Source organism: Lactuca virosa, chromosome 8 (genome assembly GCF_052849685.1).
Source record: "Lactuca virosa cultivar CGN04683 chromosome 8, Lactuca_virosa_CGN04683_v6, whole genome shotgun sequence".
In the NCBI taxonomy this organism is placed as follows: Eukaryota; Viridiplantae; Streptophyta; class Magnoliopsida; order Asterales; family Asteraceae; genus Lactuca; species Lactuca virosa.
The window spans coordinates 58,238,573-58,249,278 of NC_136433.1; positions in this window are offsets into that span (position 1 = coordinate 58,238,573).

A 10,706-nucleotide genomic window follows, 5' to 3' on the forward strand; every position below is an offset into this window, starting at 1 on the left:
CAATTGTAAGCCTAAGGCTTAGTGAGTAATCACATCACTCGCCTATTATACAGATCATATGCAGAACACATAATAGCTCCTAACATCGAGCAATAAATTACATATTACTTTAAATTCTACCACATAACATACACTAGCATAATCCTCTACCCCAAATGGTACAACTAGAACTTCCCTCACTTAAAAGGCTATTATCTAGCAATCCATCATGCGACCATCCGTACTTGGTCATCCATACCGCAACAACCAGATTCCTTCCTTGAGGCTTTTCTCTAGTTGCCCAATCCATGACCACTTCCCTCCGAGAGGCTTTTTGTGGCCTTGCATCCTTTTATTCCAACTAAATTTGTGACATCCCCAATTTCACGGCCAGAAAAGACATGTTTATGCTTAATTAAAATTAGAGTATCCTTTTTGAAGAATAATATTGCGGAATTTATTCACAAAAATATGATAATGATATTATCAAAGCATTTTCGAAGAAATGTATTTTATTTATATTAAAACATTGAGATTTCATCGTCAATACAGAAACATAAGCATAATGAAACATTACAAGCCTTACAATAATAAAACTAGTGGCCTAATATTCCTCGAATCTCTCAGCTGAATGTATCTTTCATATCGCTACTTGTGATACCATAAACTGAGTGGGTCAGGTTGGAAAACCTGGTGAGTACATAGGATTTTCAACCCACAATAATATAATTAATATGTTTAATCATCAAACAATTAACCCAATTTCCCATCCCAATTATCTTCTTTATTCTTAAGGATCTACCCTAAGGATCAAATATGCTTATATTACTAGTTCAAGGATTCCTCCATGATACTTGTCATTAGGTTTTCCTCTATATTTATTCCTAAGGAATTGTCCTAAGGAATAGGCACAAAGTCCGTCGCTTCCGGGGTTTATCTCATAGGCACTAAGTCCATAGCTGTCAAGGTTATTTATTAGGCACTAAGTCCGTAGCTGCTAGTGTTTATCTAATAGGCACTAAGTCCATGGGATCATCTTCTTTATTGACAATATTATTTTAGGGAGTCCACCCACAATACATGTCAATGGATTTTAGAGTACATCTGAGGAACACATGGTTTATAAACACCTACAGGTTGCGAGCCAACTAGCATTCCACTGGACTGTCTAGAATAGTCTGTGGTTGTCATCTATACTCTGTTAGATGATGTCATCTTTAAATTCAAGGCCTCTCATCATCTATTTCATCTTTCATATTTCATCATCTATATCATCTTTCATCTCTCATCATTTATATCATCTTTCATCTACCCATCTTTACCCAATATATTTATAAGTATAAAAATACGTATGCAGTTTAAATCAAGTAAAGCATGTATAAATCGTTCATCTAACATAGATATCACGAACACAGATAATAGGCAAATAAAATATGTAATTACCTTAAATACTTCATATCTATATGTAAGATGAAAGTAACTATGCACTCACTCGTTAAAGTGATGACTTGAAACTCGGACAGCGCTTCGCTTCTAGCAACTGTCTTTTCCTTTGACATAACCTAGTATCATTATCACTAAGTCTAAGTCTAATATTTCTTGTGACTAATTTTTAGTCTAGATTCATCATTAATTCAAAGTCTACTGATCTATAGCTGATAAGGGACAACCAGGTAAGATCATATCGGAGGTAAGGTCCGTTTGGTATATATAGTATACTGTTTGGAAAGCCCACTTTAAAATCCTCACTAAATTTAGCCTTGTCATCATTCCCATAAGTAGATTAATCAATATAACGACTCGGAATAACTGATAAATCTTCTTTATAGGTTCATAATAACGATAATGAACTTAAAAATAAGTTATACTTAAAGCACGGTAAACATAACTCAACTTACAGGTGGTTTAGCGAAAAACTTAGAACTTTGTGGTCAGAACTTTGTCGCTGAATCTTTCTTCTAAAAAGATTCTAGTAGCGCTTCAGCGCTCACCTTACTATACTAAAACTATAGAAAGAGAAGTCGAATCACGACGGACCGACATGCTCGGGGATAAAAAGAGAAAGACTCTTGAATCAAGAGAATGATGCAAGAAATATGAGAGCCTAGAGCCTCATATTTATAGTAATTGAATCTTCAAAAACCACCATTTATAGTTACTTAAACAACCAAACGCCCCTTTATAATACTATTTTAAATAGATTTAACGATATTTGTACTAAACTAATGTCGAAAGTATTCAATATTAGTCTTATATCGATTGCATCGTCGATACATTTCTAATGATATATATATATATATATATATATATATATATATATATATATATATATATGATTTATACTTTATTTTACTATGTAAATATGCTATTATAAATAATAGCGTGTTCATACGAACTCCATTTTTGACGTTCTTTATATCCACGCGTAGCTATTGACGAGATCTACAACTTTCGTGTAGACTCCATCGGCTAATTTTGACTTTATTTTTAAGGTCATGTTTTAACACGCCTAGACTGTTAAAGTCCATTAAAAATTCATAACTTTGTCATCCGATGTTCGTTTTTGACTGCCTTTTTATTGTTAAACTTATATTAACGCGATCTTCAATTCTCGTTTAGGTTGTTTCGGCTAAAAGTCGACCGATCTAAAATTCGATTTTTGAGCTGTATACTGTTATGCTAAATCTTAGAAAAATCATAACTTCCTCTAATGAGGTCAGATTTAGACGTTCTTTATATGTGCGCTCTGGGTTTGACGTCTACTACGAATTTCGTTTAAATCACTAAGGCTAAAAAGTAATTTATCAAAAATTTACTTTTTACTTTACGTAGAGTCGGGTCGGTTTAGTCGCGAAACTTCAACGGGTCATAACGTTTTCGTTATAAGTCGAATTTCAACGTTCCATATATCTCCAAAATCCATGTTACATATACTATAATTTTTGTTAAGATTATTTGTCCTAAATAATCTTCTATCAAAAAGTCATTTTTAACGCTTATTATCTCTAAATTGACTAGCCTGGATCTGCAGGTGTTACCGTTATCTCCCCCTAAGGATGATTACGTCACATAATCATCAACAAAACAAGGTTTTTATAATGACTCCGCATGTTACCTTTCCATCATAGGCAGTAAAGGTAACTCTAATGTCCTTTCTATTTAGTTTCTAATTCTTAGAGTTCTTGACTGCCGGCTGTGTTGCACCTACTCTTACTTTTAAACTTGATCTCCATCGGAGACTCCCGCTCTTTCCATGTAACACCCTGTTTCGAATCATTTCCTAAATCGGGGCCGTGACCCAAAGATCAATTATCATAAGGCTATGGGCCTTGGGGAACGAGAGATTTAGACCCTTTGGATGTGGATAATGTAGATTAGCTGATCCGAGAGTTCGGTTTGTGTTTTGGAGCCCAAGGACATCACCGTAAAGTGATAGTTCGAGCCTTTAATGAATTTTGGATTTAAACTCGGGAAGTTTTAAGGCAAAGGAGAGTTGATAGAATTGTAAAGATTCTCGTTACCTTTCCGTGGATATAAAGAACATCGAAATCAGACTTAGATCGAAGAAGTTATGGCCTTCAGAAGATTGGTGGTTTTAGGCCCTAGTCGAGTACGCCGGATATACTGGGTCGAAGTTGGTCGTGGAGGAAACCCACGTAAATCGGGCGTACGATCACTAGGGGTAAACCCTAATTTTTAGGGTTTGTGCCCTATTTAAACACCTTAATTCACTTCAGGTATAAAGCTCTTAACTTGATGGTTCATTTTGTTAGATCTAGTTAGGGCTTGTTTTTGTGCTTTTTATGGTCTTTTAAGTCATGCATGAGAGTATTAGCTACTCCAGAAGATAAGGATGATAGATCGTAGCATTTTTGAGGTCCCTTGTTCATAAAAATGTAATCTTATATTGGACAATGAATCAGCTAGGGTGCTTATTATGGATTTTATTGAGTATTGGGTCCTAATAAGACATGAAAGGGTGTAAAGTTGCCAACATTACGTGTTAAGACATCATTTAGGATCATATTTGAGAATTGGACATGGTGTCTTAACCGATTGAACACTTAATAGTGATATGGGTTGGTCGTGGAGTATGCTGGGCGTACCTAGCGCGTACGCCGCACGTACTGGCCAAAGATGGCGTACGTTGGGCGTAAATCTGAGTACGCCGATTGTACTCAGTGGCTGGTGACTTTGGTTGACTTTTTAGTTTTGGGCCACTAGTCTTTTTGACTTTGGGTCATTGTTAGGCCTTGGACCTTCTTGGATTTGGGCCCATAATGGGCTTAGGGCACCATTTAGGAATTTGGGCCATTTTAGGCTTTTGGGTGTCATTGGGCGGGGACCGGTTATGGTTTATGACCTGATTATTAATTAGGATATTATTTGATGATATTTAGTGCGGAGGTTTCCCGGATCACCAGTCCGAGCATTTATCTGGTTGTTTCAGCAGTTTTAGGTGAGTCTCCTCCTAGTGCTTGGTAGGTCCAAGGCACCAATGCCAGCTTATGATTTGTGGTTATTGGTTTGATAGTTGTGTGTGTGTGACCCTTGCATGTGTGATATGTGTTATGTATGCCAAACGGGGTCTGATGCCAGGCGGGGCCTGATGAGTGTGTTATAGTGTGATAATTGTCACTGTACTTGCGGGTCGAAGGCACTAATGTCGGCCCATTGGATTATGTTATAGTATGCTAGTTGTCTTTGTGACTCTTTCATGTCTTTTATATGTTTATATGTATATCGGGCGGGGACCGATACCAGGCAGGGGCCTGATGAGTGTGTTGGGCGGGGCCCATCGCATGTTACTGACAGATCTGTTCCGGGCCGGGCTCGATGGTTTCGGGGGCATGGCCCATTGTATGTTTGGTATGTATGGTATGAGGCATTTTGGGGAACTCACTAAGCTTCGTGATTACGGTTTTCAGTTTACGTTTCAGGTACTTCCTGATCGAAAGGGAAAAGTTCGAGGTGATCGCATCGCACACACACCATGATTTCTGATTTATATGACTCTGATGTATTAAGATGATTGTTTGACTTACTTTGATTTTCCTATATATTTTTACGACATGTTTGGTTGGTGGTTTTATTATTATGAAAAAAATAAATTTTTGGGTCATGAATTTGGGACGTTAAAGTTGGTATCAGAGCCTTGGTTTGAGGGCTTCGGGCACACTCTTAGGTGTGTCTGAACTCAAACTGAGGGTTTGGTAGATTTTTATAAAATAAAAGTTTTATTAAGGGATTTTCTAATAAAAGAAAAGGGGCGTGGTGCGTGCAATCAGTCGAGCTCAAGTAAGTGATTCCCAGAATACCCATACATGTTGTTATGTTATATGTTATGAGAATTGCATGCTAGATTAGGGCTAAGGATCTACTCGGGATTTCATGACTAGGAGAGATGCATTTATATGCCTGATTGTTTGAGATTTTAGAATTGCATGCTAGTATGAATTTCAGATGATTGGATGGATTGGCCTGATATGTGATGCCTTGTAGCCTAAGTGGAATTGGATGTTATACTAGATTTGGAACCTTTCCTGGAAGGAAGTGAGCTTGAGATGCCCTCTATTCGGTTGTGGCTTGGAGTGTTACTGCACGAATGATGCTTGCTTTGTGCTTTGTGGGACTCTTGATGATGTGAGTTAACTATTCAGTGAATACGTTAAGTCACATGTTGCATAGGTTAAATAATCTCAAAGTGACGGGTTTGATCCTACCGCTCAACTCTCGTTTGAGTCTAACCGTTTTAGGGATGAGTCTTTTACTCGAAGGATTACCTAAGCTTTGTTGCATGTGATTATATTCATGAAGCATCTAACTGGAATTATTGGGAGTTCTTCAACGGCTGATGACAGGGTGAGGTCGGCAATCTAGGAGAGCCTAGGATGTGCTGTAGCGAGTTGGTTGTGCTGTTTAGGAGATATTTGGAATATCAGCTTGAGAAGGTGACTTAGTGGATTTGGGATAATTCTTGAGGAAAGTATAGATAGGTGTGGAAGGTAGTATTGGGCCCTTACTACTAAAAGCACATGATCCATACTCGACTCAAGGAGAGTTACAGAGAATCTAAGAAGCCTAAGGATGAGGATTCTTTGGAGTATGTTCTGATCATTTGTGTGGTTGCTTTTCAGAATGGTTATGAGCACATATGGGAGAGGTTGTGGTTTTGGTTCGGGCTCAGGTGTTGGTACTGAGCCGATGGATGAGCGGATGCGGGAGTTCATCTCTTTAGAGATCACCCGCGGAACTTTGGAGCAGACTCCAGTGATGTTTGGTACCATCAAGGAAGGGATCATGGAACTCTTGGATGATCGTTTCGAGGCTTTTAGGGCCAAGATTGCAGCAGGACAGTTGGGGGCCCATCGGGATCTCAAGGCTTGTGGAACCCTATAATATTTTAGGGAGGAGGATCCTATTCCTAGCTCTTGTCATGAGGGACCGAAGGTAGATTATGCATCATGCCTTCCGGGGGATCGATTCCATGATTGGATTGCCACTGAGGTTTCACGAGCTTTACACGAGGAGTTACCCTACATTATTGGTCATGTCACTGACAGACTGGTCACCAGGTTCAAGGATCGGATCTCGACCATTCAGGCAGTTGATGGGATGGTCGAGGTGACTCGGGAGCAGGAGCTTAGTTTGGAGAGGCAACTCGGGAAGAGGAAGCAGACTCATGATCCGAATTTGCTGGAAACATCGAAGCAGTTTGATGTTTCCATGGTTAGTGCTAGAGGCTCGAGGGACCACAACATTTATGTGAAGGGTGAAGGAACACATGAACATGTGTGCGACAAGTCTAAATGCGGAAGGAGCGGATGGAAGGGCCACCTTCGCCAAGAATGCACCCTGGAAGTAGAATTGTGACATCATTGTCATCATCCTAGTCATATCAGGGCAAATTGACCACGTTTAGTGGTTGGGGCGGCTCAGGTTCCATTGTAAGTGCTTCTGTAGGAAGGGGGAGCAGAAGTCTGAGATGCTACAAGTATGTATCATGTTCTTCTCTTTCATGCTTTATTCATTATGCTTATGATCATGTATTGCTATGTGTGAAATGTTATGTACTGATTATCTAAGAATGGAAGCACCTATATAAATGATATAGTTATTTTATCCGGAAGTTGTCATATGCCATTTTGCATACACAGATTCAAGATCGAAAACTCATCTTGTGGGGCTGGATTTGTGTTATTAGTCGTCATTAGAGCGGACCCTTGAGTGAACTGAGCATCATTCTCAGAGGATCAATAACCAGATTGATGTGTTGGTTTCAACACAATGAGTCGGAAGGAGTGCAGAGTAAGTTCATGATATTATTAGAACTCGAGTTGATGAAGATCTGTCATGATTGAGAGGTGTAAGGGATTGGTCTTAACGCAAGTGCCATATGAGTATCTACCAGGTTTATGTTTACGAAATTGTGAGTATGGTCCTCGCATCAGAAGTTTTTAGGAAAAGATATCGGGGAAGCTAGGTGTCCCCATCCGGGACAACAAAGTTAGAGTTCAGGAGTGCTTGTACCGCTCAGGATGGATGTCAGCTGATTGTTGAAAAGATTTGAACCGATTACCACTATTAGTAGCGCAAGAGCAGAAGAGAACCATTATTCCAGAGTGTAGGTGGCGAATTAATCGCTCGAGTTGGTTCTATATTGGATTTAAATGGAGTTTGATATATATATATATATATATATATATATATATATATATATATATATATATATATATATATATATATATATATATATTTAGTGCATTGATTTTATTTTTTTGATAAGTGGGTAGTTGGATTGGTGATCCGTCCATTCCGGTCAAGGGTTATAGTTCTATGACACGAGCTGAAGTGGCTTAAGGATTTGGAGTTGTATTATGGGAAGTACTTGGGATTATTGAGCCCGTTGAGATTTCGAGATGTATTTATCTGGTTTTTGGAATGTGTGTAATCATTAAGGTTGGCTAGTAATGGAATGCTAACTCTTGCAAGCTTAGGTTGTTGAGAAGTTTCAATTGTAAGGTTGAGAGATGGATTGGGAATCCATCAATTTTTGGTGGATTGGAAGAGCGCTAAAAGTACAAGTGGGGGAGAATCGTTTGGTTTAAAGTTTGCACATGGGTGGATATTCAGGTTTCATTGCACATCAGTAGTGACTCATGGTGGGTATGTGGATGGATGCAGGTTGAGGGTTGTGTTAGAGCCTCTCTGCCTATTCTTGTCGGATGAAGGTTTGGGGGTTCGAAGCATAACCCGAGCATTTGATTGGGTATAGTCGGAAGCGGGTTCGACTCATAATGATTATGTTTGGTATGGTAGATGGACTGTAAAACCATGGGTTGGGTCCATGACAGTATGGAACTGTTGTAAGACTACGGGGCAGCCGTAGCATTCACAAGGTTGGCAGGATGATGTAGGAATGTTGTAAGCCTATGAGGTAGCCGTAGCATACAAAAGGATGATAGGCTGTCAGAGAAGTGTTGTCAGTCTGCGATGGGATCGTAGCATTCACCTATTTTAAGGTAGGACATTGTGGGAGTGGTCGTGAGACTGAGGAATGATCAATGCATGCCCAGGTCGAGGCGGTCAGTATTATTGGAGGATTACTCTTAGTTTGTATGAGGACTGTTGGAACCAACATGAGGTTACGCGAGTACAACACTCAATTAGGTGGGACGCGTAGGCAAGGCCCGTTCGATTGTGCAGTCTGGGTAAGACCTGTGGGCGAGGCCGTATGGTTATGATCGTGTGGGTGAGACCCGATGGAGATTGGTTGGAGCAAGGTATTGGATTATGTTTAGAATGAGGGTACTTTGTGGTTATCGTTTGGTATCCGTATGATGTATAGGCTTGGGTAGCCTTTATCAGTTAGACTCTCAGTAGGAGCCTAGTGGTTGGACCAGGTGTGAGGTTGTCAGTTACATCGGTAGATTGTGATTTTATATCTCAGTTTAGTGAAAGGTTGCCGTGGAATAGAAATATCTCAGATAAAATGCAAGTGTAAATCTTTGGATTTCGGGATGTGGGTCATGTATCAAGTTGGAAAATGGGTGGGACTCGCATTGAGAGTCAAAATATCATTTCATCATCAATTTATGGTTAAGGAATCTGTCAGTCAAAGGAATCAGTTGGACAGTACAGGACCAAAAGGACGTTTTTCAGTTCAGATTGCAGTGCGGGGTCCTAGTGGTTATCTTTCGGGATGGTCCTACCTGTGTGGAGGTCAGGAAAAGTTTTGGGGCTTTCAGATATATAGCAGAGAGGTGCTGGTTCGATAGTCAAGGGATCAATGATTTGTTCACCATTAGGAGTATGAGTTTTGACAAGGTTGGGTTTCGATGGTAGGCTTGGCGGGTCGCTAAGAGTATGAGACAACCTTCTTGGTGATTCGGGGAATGAAGAGGTACTGGTTGGAGCGTTTGGGTTCCAGGAGGATGGTAAGGATGTGATTTTAAGGACGAAATCTAATTTAAGTGGGGGAGAGTTCTAACACCTTGTTTCAAATCGTTTCCTAATTCGGTGTCATTACCCAAAGATCAATTATCATAAGGATATGGACTTTGGGGAAGGCTTGGATGTGGATAATGTAGTTTAGCTGATCCTAGAGTTCGGTTTGTCTTTTATAGCCCATGGACATCACCATAAAGTGATAGTTCAGGCCTTTTACGAATTTTGGATTTAAACTCAGGAAGTTTTAAGGCAAAGGATAGGTGATAGAATTGTAGAGATTCTCATTACCTTTATGTGGATATAAAGAACATCGAAATCGGACTTAGAATGAAGAAGTTATGGCCTTCAGAAGATTGGTGGTTTTAGGCCTAGTCGAGTATGTTGGGCATGTGCTATGAGTAAGCTGGGTGTACTGGGTCGAAGTTCGTCACGGAGGAAACCCACGTACGCTGGGTGTACGTGGAGGAACGCAGGGCGTACAATCACCATGGGAAAAACCTAATTTTTAGGGTTTGTACCCTATTTAAACACCTTAATTCTCTTTTGGACATTCCTATGACCAACCTCCACCTCTCCAAACCCTAAGAACGAAATCTTATTTGTCGTTTGAGTGTTTTGAGCTTAGAAGTGAACTTTAAGGGTGTTTTGTGATTTTGAAGGAAAAGGAACTCTTGGAAGCTGCATTGGTGTGGCTAGAGCTTCTAGATCCAGTATCATCATCAACTTGGAAAGCTTTTTGAGGTATAAAGCTCTTAACTTGATAATTCATTTTGTTAGATCTAGTTAGGGCTTGTTTTTGTGCTTTTTATGGTCCATTAAGTCATGTATGAGAGTATGAGCTACACTTGAATATAATGATGATAGATCTTAGCATTTTTGGGGTCCCTTGTTCATAAAAATGAAATCTTGATGAGTTATATTGACCATGCATGAGTTAGGGTGCTTATTATGGATTTTGTTGAGTATTGGGTCCCATTAAAACATGCAAATGAGTAAAGTTGCGAACTTTACATGTTAAGACATCATTTAGGATCAAATATGAGAATTAGACATGGTGGTTTAACTGATTAAGCACTTAATGGTAATATGAGTTGGCCGTGGAGTACGTTGGGCGTACCCAGCTCGTACGTCGTGCGTACTGGCCAAAGATGGTGTACGATGGGCGTAAATATGAGTACGTCGGGCGTACTCAGTGGCCATTGACTTTTGTTGACTTTTGAGTTTTGGGCCACTAGTCTTTCTGACTTTGGGTCATTGTTAGGCGTTTGGCCTTCTTG